Source organism: Globicephala melas, chromosome 16, assembly GCF_963455315.2.
Source record: "Globicephala melas chromosome 16, mGloMel1.2, whole genome shotgun sequence".
In the NCBI taxonomy this organism is placed as follows: domain Eukaryota; kingdom Metazoa; phylum Chordata; class Mammalia; order Artiodactyla; family Delphinidae; genus Globicephala; species Globicephala melas.
Window position 1 is genome coordinate 72,866,906 of NC_083329.1, and position 19,954 is coordinate 72,886,859.

The 19,954-nt window shown below is 40.4% G+C and overlaps 1 protein-coding gene and 1 pseudogene across 1 annotated transcript in view; both read right to left on the reverse strand.

The window, feature by feature from the left end:
• Positions 1-19,954, reverse strand: part of BICC1 (BicC family RNA binding protein 1) — a 295,894-nt gene that overhangs the window by 143,818 nt on the left and 132,122 nt on the right. The gene's annotated exons all lie outside the window — the stretch shown is intronic.
• Positions 3,629-9,062, reverse strand: LOC115845735 (5-hydroxytryptamine receptor 3C pseudogene; annotated as a pseudogene).

Consider the following 19,954-nt stretch of genomic DNA (forward strand, 5'->3'; position numbering starts at 1 on the left):
TGTCTCCTGCTGCTGATTTTCTACCCTTTGTTCAAGGCGAAACATAAAAGCAACTTCAAGATCCCCTCAATCAGATGTAATCTTTCCCTCCTCAGAGCTGCTGTATTGTCTCTAACCAGTTATGTGACATTACTATTTTTAAAAATGGTTCAATACCCTTTTTATAATATACAATCCTTATGGCAAAGTTTGCTTGACTTATACTGAACTTGCCACGTCCTATAAGGCCTAATTATTGGGAAAGCCAGAAACAGCTACCCTCTTGACAAGTCACAGACAGGATACCTGGGAATTTCACTCCAAGAGAGCTGTAAGCTTCGAGGAGATCAATATACTGTCCTCTGAGGGACCCAAATTTTCTTTTTATAGGATCATGCATCTAATCCGAAGTCCCTGATTCGTATGTCTATAGGAACCAGGAAAGGAACTGTTAACAATGAAGGGGCATAGTGCATGCTTTTAATTCAAATAGACATTCTACAAAAGAAAAAAACAGACATATAAAAGTTATTCATTTCCCCAAAGAAATATACCTTCTCTCATTTTCTTGGAATTCACTGTCTACCCCTCACTCACATTTCCCCTAGACTGACAGACAGGGGTACAAGAGTTATTTTATTGTACCATGAGAAAACCAATAGTACAACAAGGATAAATGGTAACTGACACTTGACCTCAGTGTCAGGGAAACAACAGGGAGTGGTACAGGGTGTACCAAACAGGAGACCACCTGTCCTGTCCAAGGTGGTTGCTTGATATCACCAGCTCCAACTAGCATGTGCAGGAGCTGGCCCAAAACAGCCAGCCTTCCAGATTTTTCAAGAAAAGCTACCAAAACAGATTGGTTATGTAAAATCTCCTTAATTTTAAAATGTTGGCAGACACATCATTTATATCAAAATCACTGTCTGAATGAATATGATATGGCCTAAACTAAACACGCTGTATGCCAAATATAACCAGCAAGTGATCCATTTGTCTTCTGTTTACCTGAAATGGGTTCAAGGAAAAATATCAGGACTGTGGTAATACTCAAAAGAGTGAATAAACAGTACTTCTACCAGAATCAGAAAAGCTGGGGCCCCGGGCATTTTATAACTAGCTAGGCTTTGATCTTATAAAGAAGGAATGAACAGACAGCTTTATAGCCCAGCACCTGACTTTTGGTTGAGGGTATATGGTGGAGAGGCCTAGAGCTAAAAGCTGTTGGGAAACTGAGGCCAATTAACACAAGGTGATAGGCAAATCCCCTTGCACATGGTAGGATTTTTAAAACCACTAGACTTTCCTGAATTGATGTTGGAAATCATTCCTTCCGAGAACATGCCAGAAAAATAAAGTGTTACCCCACTGAATTTATATGGCATGGTAGAAAATATCTACTGTACTCCAAATGTATTTTTCTGCAAAAGTAATTTTAAATCTTTCTGATATAGGAAAATGTGTGGTGCCCATAAAAAGTTATGAGTAACATTCAAAGAATTTACACATTTCAAAAATGAATTTAATTGATTATGAAAATTTCCAAAGAAGCTTCTCTGGAGGCTTAAGCTCACTAATGATGTCACAAGGGAGACTTGGAAAGACAAACATGCAGATGGACCAGGATTTCATTAATCCTCAACAGTGAAGAATTGCACTTGGCAATATTTCAGATGTCTTCATGTGATGCTCAGGATGAAAGTTCCAAACAGTTTTTCTCTTGCAAATTTTTAGGTTCTTACCATCTAAGGAGAATCCAATTAAAAATCACTCAACTCTCCAAATTCTGGTTTCAAGAAATGAAGATTCTCTCCATATATCCTCCATCTCCAGCACCTAGTCACATCTGATAAAATGGTATATAACTATCATAGTATGAAATGTCAACCAGTCGGTGAGGTATATTTTCACCACTATGAGCTCATGTACGAAACAAGATGAGTGTGGAGCAAGATGCTCATCTGATGGGAAACAATGATTGATGAAAACAGCCATGGCCACTGCTCTCATGAGGCTGACAGTACAGTCAGGGAAACAAACAACCCTGCCCAATGTATAATTAGAAAGCATAAGAATTTTCAAGAAAGAAACTTAAAAGTTGCAATGATACCATCTGATACAGAGATGCCATGTAGTCTATTAATCAGGGAAGGCAGCCTTCAAAAAAGCGAGCCACAATATGAAGCATGGTAACACAAACCATGGGGGTAACACAAGGGGGGAACACAAACCATGGGGGTAACACAAGGGGGGAACACAAACCATGGGAGTAACACAATGGGGGAACACAAACCATGGGGGTAACACAAGGGGGAACACAAACCATGGGGGGAACACAAGGGGGGAACACAAACCATGGGGGTAACACAAGGGGGGAACACAAACCATGGGGGGAACACAAGGGGGGAACACAAACCATGGGGGTAACACAAGGGGGGAACACAAACCATGGGGGTAACACAAGGGGGGAACACAAACCATGGGGGTAACACAAGGGGGGAACACAAACCATGGGGGGAACACAAGGGGGGAACACAAACCATGGGGGGAACACAAGGGGGGAACACAAACCATGGGGGTAACACAAGGGGGGAACACAAACCATGGGGGGAACACAAGGGGGTAACACAAGGGGGAACACAAACCATGCCAAGGAGAGGGATGGGCTTTCGTTCATTTACAAATACGTCCTGCCTGCCAAATGTGTGTCAGTCATTGCGTTAAACATTAGGTATGTCACAGGGAACAGAATTTAAACAGTCCCTGGTAACATTTACAATCTACTGGGGAAAAGGAACAAATTTTTGTAAATAATAATAAAATAAACCTACTGGGGGAAATGAAGAAAGAAGGGGAAGAAATCATTGTTTAACATGGGGGGGGGGGTTAAAAAAGAACAGGATGCTCTGAATCAGAACAATAAGAGGGTTTCTACTTAATATTGGCTGGGGCAATCCCTCCGGGTCTCTAAAGGGTCATTTAAGCCAAGTCCTGAAGGATGTCAAAAATACATACGGAACATTGCAGGAGGGGAGTACCACACAGCCCAAAAGCCCTGAAGCAGGAGGGAACTCGGTGTTAAAGGAACTGAAAGAAGACCAGACTGGAAGGAGAAAGTGGCAACACGTGAGGTGGAGAGGACAGTAAGGGCCAACTCATCAAAGCCTGGAAAGCCATGGTAAGGAGTTTAGATCTTATTCTAAGAGTACTAGGAAGGCAATGAAGGGTTTTAAGACTTGGAGGAACATGACTCTATTTGTGTTTAAAAGAACACATTGAAGGGATCCGGGCTGGGAGGAGAGAGATGAGTTAGGAGGACATTGCAATTGTCAGGCAAGAGATGATGGGAGCATGGTGAAGGTTAGGAAGGTAGAATGAAGAAAAGTGAATCAAATCAACATGTACTGAGCGTAGAACTCAGAAGCCTAATGACTGATTTGATTGGGGGGTGGGGGGTAGAGGGGAAGGAAGTTATTAAGTTATCAGGCATGTCTCTGGTTTAAATAACTGGATAGCTGAGCTTGGAAGAAAGGAGAAGAACAAATGAGACTGAGAAAATAAAAGTTTTAGACAAGTTATATATTTTTTAAAGTCTATGAGCTGTTGAAGTGGATTTCCATCCAAGTGGAAATACCAAGCTAAAGCTTTAAGAACCTAGGGATTGAAGGGAAAAAATCTGATCAAAAATATAAATTTGCAATTCTACAGATGATATTTAAGGTCATGGAAACTGAGGGTCTCGCATAGGAAGGGCACAAAGAAGAGATAAAGGTGCTCCCAATTTATTTTTATTTATTTATTTATTTAGGCCATGCCACTCGGCTTGTAGGATGGGATCTTAGTTCCCCGACCAGGGACTGAACCTAGGCCCTCAGCCTTAGAGCGTGGAGCCCTAACCACTGGACTGCGGGGGAATTCCCACGGTGCTCCCAATTTAGATGCAAAACCAGCCTTGAGAATTCAAAGGGACAAAGTAGGAAGGTAGTTGTAAGGAAGTGGGGGTGGGGAAAATGGCTAGTTATTGTTTAATGGTTACAGAGTTTCACTTTGGGAAGCTGAAAAAGTACTACATGTGGATGGTGAGGATGGTTGCACAACAATGTGACTATACTTAATGCCACTTAAAAATGGTGACATTTTTATGGTAAATTTTATGCTTTGTATCTATTACTACAATTAAAAAACAAAAAAACAGAAAAACTAAACCTTGAGAAATTCCAGCATTCACGCATTGGGTAGAATAGGAGATGCTGAAAAAATAAGAGGGTAATGAGTTTCCAGAAGGATGGCAGACGATGAAGTCACAGAAGATGAATGAAAAGCTCAAGACTGATCCACATACGGAGAAAGTCCTTCAAGGGAAAAAGAACTGAAAGCTACTGAGAAATGACATCAGATAAGACTTGTCCATATTCCTTATATTCTTGAAACACCGAGATCACAGGTAACCTTGACACAACCAACTAGGGTGAGCACAGGAGTTGGGGTGAGTTGAGAAGAGAAGGGGCTTTGAACAAGTAGAATATCATGAATAGACAACTCTTTCAAGTTTTGATTCTAAAAAGAAACAGAAAAACACGACGGTGGCTGGAGAGGAATGTGGGGGTCTAGGGAGGTATGGCAATGGCAAATACCTACCCCAGTTGTCCACTTTCCCCAAATTAGAACCTCCGATTTCTAGCTGCCTTCCTTGAAAAATAGGTGTGGCCAGGTAACTCAGTTCTGCCCAGGGAAATGTTAGCAGATTCTGAGAAATCTCATCATCCAATGAGTGGATGTCTTTTGTCCTTTCTTCCATTCTGCTGATTGGACTGTGATTTCTGAAGTTCCAACTTGGATTATGAAGATAAAAAGGCCATAACCTACGAGTGGGAAACTGTACAGGGAGAATCGATTTGGTTTACTGAGGTCTTGGGGGAGCACTGGCACCACCCCAGACCTGCACTGTCCTGCTACACAATTCTTCCAGGAGAAATCATCTTCCAACTTATTTTAAAAACAATCATTTTGGGGCTTCCCTGGTGGCGCAGTGGTTGAGAGTCCGCCTGCCGATGCAGGGGACGCGGGTTCGTGCCCCGGTCCGGGAAGGTCCCACATGCTGCGGAGCAGCTGGGCCCATGAGCCATGGTCGCTGAGCCTGCGCTCCACAACGGGAGAGGCCACAACGGTGAGAGGCTCGCGTACCGCAAAAAAAAAAAAAAAAAATTTTGCTTTGATTTGATTTTCTGCTGCCATAGACAATTCTAATCCCAACTAATACAGGCAGTTTTTCTTTGTCTTTAAAATGGGAGACACCAGAACAGAATTGTGGGTCAATGGGAATGACCCGATTAGAGAGACTGAGCCAAGACAGAGGAGGATAAAGCCTAAGGCGCGAAGCATTATGCGACGTGCAAACCCAGTGTGGTTAGAAAGATGAGAACCAGGGAAGAGACAAGAGTCAAATGATGCAGAGCCTTGCAAACTATGGTAAGGATTTTACTTTTTTTATCCTAAGAGCAATGGGAAACAACCAGACATTTTTCAATAGGTAAGTAACATGATCCAATGTGTGCTTTTTCAAAGATTCCTGACAGTAGTGTGGAGAAAGTAATAGAGGGAGAGCCAAGAGAGGTGGCAAGAAAACTAGTTAGGAGGTTACTGTGGCAATCCAGATGAAAATGGTGATGGCTTCAAACAGGATCGTGATTCAGCACTATGGCAAAGTGAGTAAATGTGATGAAGACGGTACTGGCAGGACTTGGTATGTGATGACGTGTGAGAGCTCAGGGACACGAAGCAGTCAAGGTTATGCCTTGGACAGCACTTTGAAGGGCGGTGCCATTCACTGACACAGGGACTTGGGGAGAAGACACAGCTGGGTAACCTCAATTTTGAATAGACTAACTTTTAAGCTCCTGAGTTAATCAGATGGAAATACCCAGCAAGTAAATGGCTTGTTCTCAGCAGCTTTACTCATAATAGCCAAAAATGGGAAACAGTCAGGAAATAGATAAACCTTGGTGGGTTTCATATGATGTAATACAACTTATTAATAAAAAGGAATGAATTACTGATATACATAACAATACAGATGAAACCCCAAAACATTATGCTAAGTGAAAGAAGTCTTACACCACAGAGTACATACCGTATGTTTCAAGATATGTTCTAGAACAAAAAATACTCATCTTTGGTTTAAAAAAAAACTCAGAAGAGTGGTTTCCAGAACGGCTGGGGTGTGATATTCAAGTGGGCTGAGGGGAAGGGGTAGGAGGATACTTTTTCAAGTCACGGTTTATATCTTCATAAGAGTTTGGGTTACATGGATTTATATTACACATCTGTCAAAACACAGTGAATGCTACATTTATTTTAAATTTAAAAGCAACAAAACACCATGAACAAATACTGAATGCCAGTTATTGGTATGCATGTGCTGTCTGCACATCAGTCTGACATGCAGCAAAAAGATGGATTCATGAATAAACAGAAGGCTGGATAGATGATCCATGTGTGATGAAGCAAATATTTAAAAACTGTAGAATGTAAGGAGTGGGTATATGGTATTCCCTGCATAATCCTTTCAACATTTTTGTATTTTTATAATAAAATGGTAGAAAAGCCTTAAGTAACCAAACAATGCATTTCTATAAAAGCATTCACTAAAATTTTACAATAATATAGACAAATGTACTCTTCCTTACTTTCCTTCACATCTTCACTTTTACTGTGAATCCATGAATGTTGACTACTAAGGAATTTGACCAATTCAATCACCAAGAAAATTAATATTTTATGCCATATGAAATCATTATCAAGGGCCCAAAATATGGACTTTGCAGAAAACGGGTTAAGCAGAACTACTGTAATGCATTTTAAGCAATGACACCATGATAATTCAAGAAAAAAACAGGGAAACTTCCAGCTAATACAGGGAAAATAATGGTCATTCTGAATTATGTAACATTTTAATGGGTACCGTTTTCTTCCTTTTTTTAAAAATTTTTGGCTGTGCTGGGTCTTTGTTGCTGTGCAGGCTTTCTCTAGTTGCGGAGAGCAGGGGCTACTCTTCATTGCAGTGCGCAGGCTTCTCACTGCAGTGGCTTCTGTTGCGGGCTCTAGGCACGCAGGCTTCAGCAGTTGTGGCACGCGGGCTCAGCAGTTGTGGCACGCGGGCTCAGCAGTTGTGGCACAGGGGCTTAGTTGCTCTGCGGCATGTGGGATCTTCCCGGACCAGGGCTCGAGCCTGTGTCCCCTGCACTGGCAGGCGGATTCCCAACCACTGTGCCACCAAGGAAGTTCCTGGATACTGTTTTCTTATTTTGATACATTGGTAGGTCTTTAGGACCTATTTAAGAAGTAGGTAACTAACACTGGCATACCAAATGTCACACTGTGTTACTCATTAATGTTTTTTTTTTAATGTTTCCCTAGGAATACTGCTTATATCCTTAATTTCCACTATCAAACACAAGTGTTTTACTTAAGGAAAATTCCTAGGTCATTCTTGGCAAAAATTAGTAACTATAAAATTATTAAAGGCTTAGTTAAATTTACTAAAAATATACCTTAAAAAAAAAAAAAGTCGAATTGTCCCCTTTTTTTCCCCCCTGCAGAAGGGTTGACGGGAGATGATTCAACAAAAGAAGTCCAGGAACTTGATTCCTGAGGAGCCAGAGAGAGCTCCAGGGCTGGCTGAGGGGAGCCAACGGCATGTAGGGGCAAAGACGTGACTTCTGGAGAGCGCAGAGGACGATCCAGGCCTGGTCTGAAACTGCATAGAAGGACTGGGTTAAAAAACAAGGCGGCTGCCAGGGCTGGGGGCTGGGATCTGGACAGGCATGAGCGCCTGACCAGTTTCCAGAGGCAAGAGAAGCTCCAGACGAGGGCTGGCACGTGGACACCTGCTGAGGGGTTCCAGAAGACAATGACCATGATGATGGAAGAGGCCGAGAAGAGCAGGGAGAGGTGAAAGAGAAGGGTACCCATCATGTGGCTCAACAGCACCCACAAGCCCACCAAGTGCTGCTTCTGAGTCTCACATTTCTACTGGCCCTTGCTGATGCAGGGCATCCATTTAACTCTGCCTCTCTGGTACCTGGCAACTTCCCTACCAACTCCACTGGCTCCTTCAGGCCAGGCAGGTGAGCGGGGGTGAGACCTAGACCCTTATTTCCTTTCTGGGCTGCAAAAGGGCAGCATTTTCTTGGGCTGGTGCAGTGCAGAAGCGGAAAATAGAGCTACCGAGGCATGGGTGGGGGCCAGCTACAGCAAGTAGGTGATGAACATGGTCTCTGGCAGGCTGAGATAGACAGGACAAATCAGACATTGACGAGGGGGTGTCAGTGGCCAGGAATAAGTCATACATCATGAGCAGAAAGGTTGTGGAGCCCAGGAGAAGTGTCATCGTCTTTCTGCCAACAGGAAGAAGCTGAAGGCACTGAGGACAAACAGGAAACCACCAGGCACCAGAAGGTTCATCATGCAGAGGCTGGACCTGTGCCTGATGGCCACCTGTTTAGATGAAAGGGCCGAGGAGCAGTGTGAAGTTCTGTTCATCAAAGGGGAAACAGAAGATGTCCAGGTTACAGATGGGGACCTCTCACAGTGGCTTCTCGTATTTGATGGCCCTTCACTGTTGACATAAACCATGAGACCTGTAGGTGTCTGATCCACATCCATGAACTCAAAGGTATCTAGAAGCCACAGGCTCGCAGGTGCCATGCTGAGCTTCCTGATGCCCTCATATTCCTCTGGGTTCCACCTGATGAATGGACTGTATGAGATCATATTTAGTCACAGGAATGACATCATCAGTTGAAGCTGTGCATCCACTTCCAGGATGGTGGACAGGGTGAAGGAGATGTTGACATGAGTGGGATGCTGTAGCTGATGAGAGGATGGAAGCTTTTCTGTCAAACAACAGGATCTACACTATGCCGGTCAGAGCCTGAGTGACTGACAGTCAAAGTGTTTCCTTTTTCTTGAAGCAGCAGGTAGAGAAGGAGGCAGAGGAAAAATCCTTCCCATGGAGCCAACCTCTTTCCATCTTCCTCTCCTAGGCTCTTCTCTGGAGACTTAGTGATGATGTTGACCATAACAGACCACAGGCCACACCTTGAGCCCTAGCTCAAATTATCCTTTTAATTAAGACTTTTAATTAAACTGTATTTTCAAAACCAACAACAAATTACAACACTCAATATCAACTCTCATTCATTTATTCAACCAATCCTTACAGAAAGCTTCTTATGTGGCAAGCAATACTGTCAATACTATATATGAAAAGAGTTTTCATTTAGTAGCATAAGTATTTTAATTACGTACTCACTGCTTGGGAAACCATAATTTATTGCTCATTTTCAGCAGTGAAGTTTTTAACATATAGTATGGGGAATATTATAAGACAAGTAGCTTTCCTTACTGTACATGCTATCAGCTTGGACCCTTCCTGTATAAAACTTTTGATAATCCTTTTAAACTCCGAAAGAAAGGTTTATTAATCCCTCAAGTAAACATCTAGCCACTATCTCTTCTTAGAGCCCCGTTGTTAAAGTAAAGGAAAAAGAAACAGCTAAGTGAGCACAAGGCTGGTCCCAAATCCTCAGTTTGTAAATTCTTCTCTGGTCTGATCAGGAAAAACACTGAACTAGTTACACCCCCCAGTTTTAGAGAGGGAAGAGAAATCTTATCTTACAAGTTGATGGGTCCTGGTTTGCACACTGAAACTGGCCCAAAGCAAAGTGCTTTCAATAAATGTGGTAAACAAACACCAGGACTCAATGTCATCAATAAAACTGAGTTTTCCCAAACAAGAGAATGTCAAGTTACACATGCCAGCCATTTAAACTGATGCAATGCTTGGAATGTGTGTTCATTAAAAGGGCAAATGAAGTCATGTAAAGCTCAAATGTGGCTACTGGGGTACAGGCGGTTGTGCTAAAGGAAAATGTCAAGATTGTTTGCGACGAGGGTCAGTCCTAAAGGTGAGACTCAGAGCGCAGTGAATTCATCTGGAAAAACACTGAGCGGAAAGTTGAAGTGTGAAACTTTATCGATATTTTCCCTTTCTTTTATAAGGACATTCGGTGAAGATCAGAAGCCCACAACAAGAGGACTTCACAGAAGAAAATGCAAGGAAAAGTCGTTACAACAGCTTTTTGTATAAATTGATGTACCTGACCCAAGGCAATAATATGCACTGACTGAAATCAGAGCATCTAAAGATGATATAAAACTCCATTTTCTCAAGCTAAAATGATTCAGGGAATCTTCCAAAAGTTGTTTTACTTCCAGTCTGCACCCTGTGCATTTTGTTAAAAAGTGAAAAACCATAAAATATTTAATTCTGTGCTTACTGCCAATTTTCTACTTATTATGTTTACACCAAAAAGTAATTTACAGTAAGTCAGGATGAGACAAAGGAAAAAAACATTGATGGAGCACCTGGTATACATCAACACTTCATAAGCACACACACGAGCTCCACACTTCATCCACATAACCTTCTAAAGCAGGCGTGACCCCCTTTAACACTTGAAGAGGAAGTTTAGGGAGATTAAAGAGCTTGCTTGGATCATGTAGCTGTGAGTCAGGAGTACCCTTCGCTCCTGGTTTTGCCATTAACTAGCTATAAATCCTATATATTCACAAGTCACCTCTCTGACACTCTATTCTCTCATATGCAAAATAAAAAGACTCAGCTAAACATTTCCATTACGTTAAAAGGTGAATTTGGTTTTCGAGGGACTGATGATGGACGCCCAGACTTCCTTCTCCCCCCACCCCTCCTCCACCTCTACCCTGTCTTCCATGCCTTGGTCCCATTTCACTCTTCTTCACCCATTCCACAAGAAGGCAGTAAAAGGAACAGCTCTCCCACCCTAAAAGAGTACTTAAAAGTTTTGATACTTGACAACACATCTAAGTTTTAAAGGAAAAAACATCGTGAACAGAGAAATTAAAACTACTTCCACTTTTTGCTATATTTTTTTCATGATTACAGTGAACAAATGAGAACTGACTTCATAAAATTCCCTCAAGTGCCTCACATCTTCACTACAAAAAATAAATAAATCATTATGGTGATTTCACAGTAACAAGTTTGGTAGACATGGAAGCAACCTAAATGCCCATCAACAGAGGAATGGATAAAGAAGATGTGGTATATATATACAATGAAATGTTAATATTACTCAGCCATAAAAAAGAACTAAACAATGTCATTTGCAGCAACATGGATGGACCTAGAGATTGTCATATTGAGTGAAGTAAGTCTGACAGAGAAAGACAAATATCATATGATATCACTTATATGTGGAATCTAAAAAAAGGTACAAATGAGCTTATCTACAAAACAGAAATAGAGTTACAGATGTAGAAAATAAACTTACGCGTTACCAGGGGATGGAGGGGAGGGATAAACTGGGAGATTGGGATTGAGATATACACACTACTATATATAAAATAGATAACTAATAAAGACCTACTAGACCTACTATATATAGCACAGGGAACTCTCCTCAATACACTGTAATGGCCTATATGGGAAAAGAACCTAAAAAAAGAGTGGATATATGTATAACAGATTCACTTCGCTGTACACCTGAAACTAACACACTGTAAATCAATTATACTCCAATAAAAAAATTTTTTTTTAAGTTTGGTAAAGAAGGGCTTCCCTGGTGGCGCAGTGGTTGAGAGTCCGCCTGCCGATGCAGGGGACGCGGGTTCGTGCCCCGGTCCGGGAAGATCCCACATGCCGCGGAGCAGCTAGGCCCGTGAGCCATGGCCGCTGAGCCTGCGCGTCCGGAGCCTGCACTCCGCAACGGGAAAGGCCATAACAGTGAGAGGCCCGCGTACCGCAAAAAAAATTAATTAATTAAAGTTTGGTAAAGAAGCATCATTAATAGCAAGTGAGAAATTGTATATCTAGGCTATATTTAAATGTCATTCTTTGCGAGTTAGCTCTTAAAGAACTAGAAGGCCAAAGGGAATAAATGAGTAGTTTCTTCTGTATCCTGTTTATAATCCACAGAACTACAAAACTCATCGCAATTAGGTAGAAAATAAAATCCTAGTTTGGCAAGTAGTCATCTGTGCCTTCCTTGAAACTGTCAAGCTGCACTGAATTGAGATTTTTTCAATCTGGCCTAATTGTGAACCTCTCTTTCTAGTTCATCACTGAAAAGGCAGAATAAGCTATCACTTCCAATGTATCTGTCAAAAGGGCTTAAATATTAAATAGAGAAGACAGGAGCAAATGGAGCAAATGGCTGAGATTTTTGTATTTTAAGTTCCTTGCAGAGGGGAACTCAAGGGAAAACAAGTGTATAGTGAATAATTCACTGGGCATTTGAGAGGAAGCATCATCTTAACATTTGAATGCCTAATATGGGAAACGCCAAGGGGGAGGTTTTCTGTAGCTTGCTTCATTTAGTCAGGTCTTTAGTCCTGTAAAAGGTAGGCATTACTATCCCATTTAACAGGTAAAGAAACAGACTCAAAAACTAGGTAATTTCCCCAGTGTCACACAGCTAATAAATACTGATGATGTGTCTCCAGCTCAAATACACTTGAATATAAACGGAAAAGTCTTTATACTACCTCCTCCCACCTTTTCTGTGCTTGGCTAAGGATTCAAAACTACATGATTATGACACAGTTTATTAACTGCTACAGCAAGAGGGATGAGAATATAGCATATAGAACTTGCACTTCCAGCAATAGGGTAAACCAGATACTCAAATAAAGCCATTTCAGTAGAAAACATCTTAAAAAATAAAAATGTATTTTGGAATGTAAGGAAATTCTTTAGAAATCAGAAATGATAAAGAGATAAGCAGAAGTTGGAGTAAGCATTTGCCACAGAAATGTCCATTATTACCTGGTAGCCTTTAGCCTGGATTTTAACACACCACGGTCAGAGAACAGAAAATAAAGTTCACATCAAAAACACTCACATAAAGCCCCAGAGGTTGAAGTAAAATAAAACTCCCCCTTAATGATGGACCATGGTGATGAGTGCCTGGCTTTTCCTTGGTGGAACAAGGGAAAAGAGAGAAAGTCTCCCCGATAATTTTTTTTTAATTTTACTGAACTATAATTGCTTTACAATGTTGTGTTAATTTCTGCTGTACAGCAAACTGTTGACTCAGTTATACATATATATACTCTTTTTCATATTCTTTTCCATTACGGTTTATCACAAGATATTGAATATAGTTCCCTGTGCTGTACAGTAGGACCTTGTTGTTTATCCACCCTACATATACTAGCTTGCATCTAAAACAGCATTTCCTTTTGTCCAAGCCCAAGGCCACTGGTGGCTTTAAGCTCATGGTTCTGTTTGTATGACCAGCAGAGTTAAGAACTGCAGTGTGCCTGGGACTCCACTCTAAGCAGCACACTTCCCACTGCCCAGCACAAAGACACAACACCAGAGCACAACAAACATCATCAACAGCGTTTTTTTCTCGAGTGTATTCATCTAGCAGTTCAAATTCATTTTTCAAGATTCCTATAAGCAGTTTCTCTGTTAAATTTGACTCCTCAGACCTCACGTGAACTCGTCACTCTTTCTTTCCCTAGTAAATTAGCTTTTTATTTTGTTTTGGAAATAGGATTTTGATTAAATTTTGTTTCCTTTGAAAGAATAAAGCAGTGTTCACACTTTTTTTCTTTGAAGTATAGCTGACTTACAATGTCGTGTTAATTTCTGCTATACAGCAAAAGTGATTCAGTTATACATATATATTCTTTTTTTAATACTCTTTTCCATCATGATGCATCGTAGGATATTGAATAAAGTTCTCTGTGCCGTACAGTAGGAACTTGTTGTTTATCCAGTCTACATGTAAAAGCTTACATCTGCTAACCCCAACCTCCCGCCCCCTCCCCTATCCCCTGAGAATTCTTAAACCCAAGTCTATATTCATGCACCCTTGGTGACAGAATTCACAAACAAAACAAATTAGTTTAAAATGGCCTTAGGCTAAGGCTGTGCTCCCAGGCAGAGAGACAAATACTATGTGGAGCAAAGGGATTTAAACATACTCTTCAAAAAACTCTCATGGATAAACTTCCAGTGAACACGGGGCTTCCCTGGTGGGGCAGTGGTTGAGAGTCCGCCTGCCGATGCAGGGGACACGGGTTCGTGCCCCGGTCCGGGAAGATACCACGTGCCGCAGAGCGGCTGGGCCCGTGAGCCATGGCCGCTGAGCCTGCGCGTCCGGAGCCTGTGCTCCGCGGCGGGAGATGCCACAACAGTGAGAGGCCTGCAAACCCCAAAAAAAAAAAAAATTCCAATGAACATGAGCTCACAATCAAAAAAAATCACTAAAGAGGTGAGAGGAAAACCTATGAGTAGTGAGGAATAACAGAAACAATAAGCTACAGAAAAAGACCACCAAAATAATACAGATATTATAATAATTGACATAGACCATTTATGCTTAAAGATGTAAAAGAATTTATCAGAAGTATGTTGAAGGAACAAGATACTATCAAAATTAATCATACAGATTTCAAAAATAATTAAAATGAGAGGGCAGGAACACTGAGAAAGCCCCTTTCCTGAGGCTCAGGCACAGAGGGCCTGCCTAAAACTGAGGCTGAGGGAGAAGGGAGAATATCAACTCACCCTCCACCCCACCGTGAACCTTGAACCAAGTAACAAGCAACAGCAGTCTACTGCAGGGGAAGAGGCAAGAACACAGAAAGCGCCCTGCGGCCCAGGCATGCAGCACTGACCTGAAAATCGAGGTGGATCGGGAACACTCAGAAAACCTTGCTGCCCCCCAGACCTCATCCTACGCTCAAGTTAGCAGCAGGCCACCACTGCAGAAATTTGAAGCCTGTTTTGTACTCATAGTAAATACAGCAACAAAATTCAAATTCAGCTCAACTACTGACAATATTGACACAAATACCTACATTAAGGGCCTGAAGGAAAAAGAGAAGTTACCATTTATTGATGTTAATATTATTTACCTCAGTCTCCGTTGTCCTTTAGCACACAATACCTGACATTCAATTTAAAAATTACTAGACACAGGCTGGGCCCGTGAACTATGGCCACTGAGCCTGCGCATCCGGAGCCTGTGCTCTGCAACGGGAGAAGCCACAACAGAGAGAGGCCCGCATACCATAAAAAAAAAAAAAAAAAAAAAATTACTAGACACAAAATGAAAAAAATAGAGCCACTGTTAGTAGATGACATAATCAACAGAACCAGATTCCAAGATGACCCAGATTTTCTTAAGTATCAAGTATTTAAAGGTATTTAAAATAGTTATAAATATGATAAGGATCTAACTGAAAATAAATGATCAACGTGTGCATAAGCGGGGGAGATAGATTTACTACATAGATGAAAATTATATAAAAAGAGTCAAATGAAAATGCTTAAAATGCAGAACAAAGACACAGGCTGGGAAAAAACGTTTACAAAACATATCTCCAACAAAGGGCCTGTGTCCAGAACACTTACTACCCAATAAACAACCCAATAAAAAGTTAGCAAAATGTTGAACAGACACTGACCCCACATGAATGGCCAATAGCACGTGAAACTGCTCGGCAACACTGGTGATCAGAAAAATGTAAATAAATCCACAAGGAGAAATTACTAAGGTATCCACTAGAATGGCTAACATTAAAAAGATGGACAATATCAAATGCTGACAAGGATGTGGAACAACTGCAACTCTCATGCATTGCTGGTGGGAAGCCAAAATCATACAGCCACTTTACAACACAATTTGGCAGTTTCTGATAAAGTGAAACATACACTTACCATACGAGCCAGCAATTCCACTCCAAGGCACTTACCCAAGAGAAACAAAAACATATGTCCACACAAAGACCTGTACGTGAATTTTATAGAACCTTCATTTATAACAGCCATCAAATGTAAACAACTCAAATGCCTAAGGACTGGTGAATGAACAACAAAAAAGAAGTATACAACAGACATCGACTCAGAACAAAAACAATGAACTACCAATATACCCAATCACCTAGACGAATCTCACAAGATTTACTGTAACTGAAAGAAGACATAGGACTAAATACCACAAGATTCTAATTAAATGACATTCTGAAAAAGGCAAAAAGATTGAAGGGAGAGAAACAGATCAGGGGTTGTCAGGTGCTGGAAGCTGAGGGGAAGGAAACTGCTCTTTTAACTAAAACTTATAAACTGAATTTTCAAAACCAACTTACAAATAAAAATATCTTTCATTTATTTACTCAACAAACACTTACTGAGTACCTACAATGGGGCAGGCAGTACTCCAGACACTGCACAAAAAGAGGTTCTTTTAGTTGCACATGTTTGAATTTTCGGAAAAGTAACTGATGATCCAGGTTTTCCATATGTGTTGACAATGTTTATCAGTCAGAACCCTTAATATCTTCTCCATCTTCTTACCAGATCATTACAAAAATCCTGTATTTTATCATAATTTATTATACGTTAGGGTTAACCACATGAAACTGCAGTATAATCAACAAAATCGTTCTTTTCCTATGTTCCCACAGACAAGAATTCAAATAGGAAAGCTGTAAAAGTAATCAGTGGTCACGGCACACCTTCTCATTGTAATGCAAAATAATCAATGACTGAATTTCAAGTCAAAACACCAGTTATTTTGGGCTAACTTTTTGTCACTTTTCAAGAATTCTTCCCAAAATCCAGACTGAAATGTGTTATTCGTCTCATAAACAGAGATGATTGCTATGGAGACTTAGCTGACTTCTGGTATCCTATTTCTAATGTAAGAACTAAAGGACAACAAAATTACTCCCACTTTTAGTTTAAAGCCTTATATTTAACCTCCTTCTTTATCCTTAGTGGAAAACATGTGACAATCCTTCTTAAAAGGTTTATTTCATTGAGGCATTTTAAAATGGAATATACCTATAAAAAAAATTAATGTACTTTCCAGAATCAGAAAAATCAAATGGAATATCCTTTTGTTGAAGAAGCAATTTTATGTGGCATAATTCATGCAGATAACTTTAGAAAAGAATTTCAAAGTTCATGCTTTAACACTATCTTAATATTTTTTTTACAAGCCATTGGGGCATTTATACACTTCTAGTAGATTATTTCCATGAACCGTGTGAACAGTATTTTGGCCTGGAGGGACCACCCACACACCAAGACAACAGAGCTGTAGGACAATGCGTCTCACAAAGAACCTCATCACAGAGAAAACACAATGAACAGAAATTCAGAACATAAGGGATGAAACTTTGTTTTATCCCTTGCTCCTAACATTTTAGAATTCCAAAATATGCAAGTTCTCAAAGTTAAAAGTTTAGTTCTCTTTGTTTCCGATTTTTTTCTTCAAACTATACTCTAATTTTTATGCTTTTGTCTCTTGATTTCTTCATCATTTATAACTATATGAAATCTTCAAGCTATGGAATTTAATCTTTAGTCAAATGAATGCTACTACAAAGCCTAATATTTTAAAATCTAAATTATATCAGATTTGAAATTCATATAAATTCCATAATACTTAATCCAATTTTTTAGGTAAAAGTGAAATTTTACATAAAGTACTCTGTTACCCTCCAACTGACTTCAGATACTTTCCACTATGTAAGAGATCATCTGAAGTAAACTTGCGCCATATAACTTTTGCAGAATGAATATATGCCAACAAATGAGCAAAATCTGAACACAGCATACGTAGGTAACTCTATACCTTGATTTTAATTGTTTAAACTTAAACACTGTCGATAATAGCAACCAACTTAACAATCTGCAGAAAATGAAAAACAGATGAAAAGTCTTAGATCATCATGAATCACAAAGCAACGGAACTTAGCTTTAGATCACGCCTAGGATTCTTCTGACTATAATCAGGTTTGGGGCTTTGATTTTTATAATCTAGGCCACTGGCTCCCAGCTACCTCTCCCTCCAGATTTCCCAAAAGGGATGGGGTTGGTCTAGGAGATGCGTTACCTCTTTAAAATGCCATTTCCAAACTGAAGGGAGAAAAGACATGGGACCATCTTGTTATCAGTGCTTCTGAATTTAGTGAGAAAGCAGAAGCAGAGAGAAGCATGAGAGAACTTCAGAGACTAAGAGAGAAATCCAAGTTCAATATGCGAGCCCTTGTAAAGTCACACATTTAAATAACACACTACTAGGGACTTCCCCGGTGGCGCAGTGGTTAAGAATCCGCCTACCAACGCAGGGGACATGGGTTTGATCCCTGGTCCAGGAAGATCCCACATGCTGTGGAGCAACTAAGCCCGTGCACCACAACTACTGAGCCTTCACTCTAGAGCCTGCAAGCCACAACTACTGAGCCCACGTGCCACAACTACTGAAGCCTATGTGCCTAGAGCCCATGCTCTGCAACAAGAGAAGCCACCGCAATGAGAAGCCTGTGCACCACAACGAAGAGTAGCCCCTGTTCGCCTCAACTAGAGAAAGCCCGCAGGCAGCAACAAAGACCCAACGCAGCCAAAAATAAATAAATAAATAATTTAAAAATAATAATAAAATTTTCTAAAAAAGAACACACTACTATATATAAAATAGATAACTAATAAGGACCTACTATACAGCACAGGGAACTCTACACAATACTCTGTAATGACCTACATGGGAACAGAATCTAAAAAAAAGAGTAGATATATGTATATATATAACAGATTCACTTTGCTGTACACCTGAAACTAACACAGCGTTGTAAATCAACTATACCCCAATAACATTTTTTTAAGAAAGAAAAGAAAAGCATCTCCCCCCTTAAAAACATTGACAGTACCAGGTTGCTACCAATATACCAGATCAGGCCATTTTGGAAACCACATCCTAGTACCACAAAGAGAAATTAAAAACATCAGAATAAAATCCAGCTATCAATACCCTGCTAGAGTCTCACAATTAATAAGAATTTATCTCTATTCCACTTATGGAAGAAATTAGAAAAAGACAAGCTGATAACAAAGATACATCTCTCAAACCTCAACTACTTCATGAGAAAAGAATATATGGTTTGAAATATTTAAATCAGACATAACGTATGCAATGTGTTAAATACAGTGATTTTCAACCTTGACAGCACATGAAATCACGGCGGGGGGGGGGTCCTCTCTTTACATTCCCTTTCCCTCACTCCTGGCATGAAGATATTGAAATCTGAGGAAGTGGAACCATGACAGGGAGGGAATGCCATGCAGAGACATGGGTGGCAGCGTGCCTGGCTTCCAGGATGAGAGGAGAATGGGGGAGCACAATGGTGGCAGAAAAGAGGATTTCTGAGCGGCTGGAATACTGGCTACATTAAGCAGAATTAATTAATTAATTGGGCATAAAATTAATTTACTGCGGATAATGGAAGCCAGCTTTCTCAACTCCTGGAGAAGAAGGAAGGCTAGAAAATACCGAGGAAGTGGATTACAAATTAAACTATCAGAATAAACTCATTTTTCTAAAGTTATACAGACAGATAAATATAGAAATAGTCATAGATACACATGTATGTATGCATGTAGACACATATATATTTCCTAGCTCTGCCTGCTGAGAGGGCCTGGAAACAACAGCACCACTGATGCCCAGATCATGATTTTAGCTACCATCTTCCGCTCAAAAGAACAAGGGCTGGGGTCAGGGTCGGGAACGTACAAGATAAGCCTGCAACATCTTTTTGTGCCTGAAAGTAGGAAAATGCTCAAGGAATGACGGGAAATTGTCAAAAGAACACAGGGGTCAACGTGAAAGATCCCAAATCTGGGACAATCTGAGAATCAAAATAATGAAATTATCAGATTAAAACCCATGAATAAAATGAGAATTCATAAATCCATACTAAGTTAAATGGATAAATTAATTGGCAAATAAGGAAGAAAAGAAAGCTCTTACAGAATGTCAACTAATAAATGTAGACGGGATCATGAAAATAAATAATCACCATTCAGCAGCTATCAAGTGGTAGTCTAAAAAGGAAGGAGTCATGAATG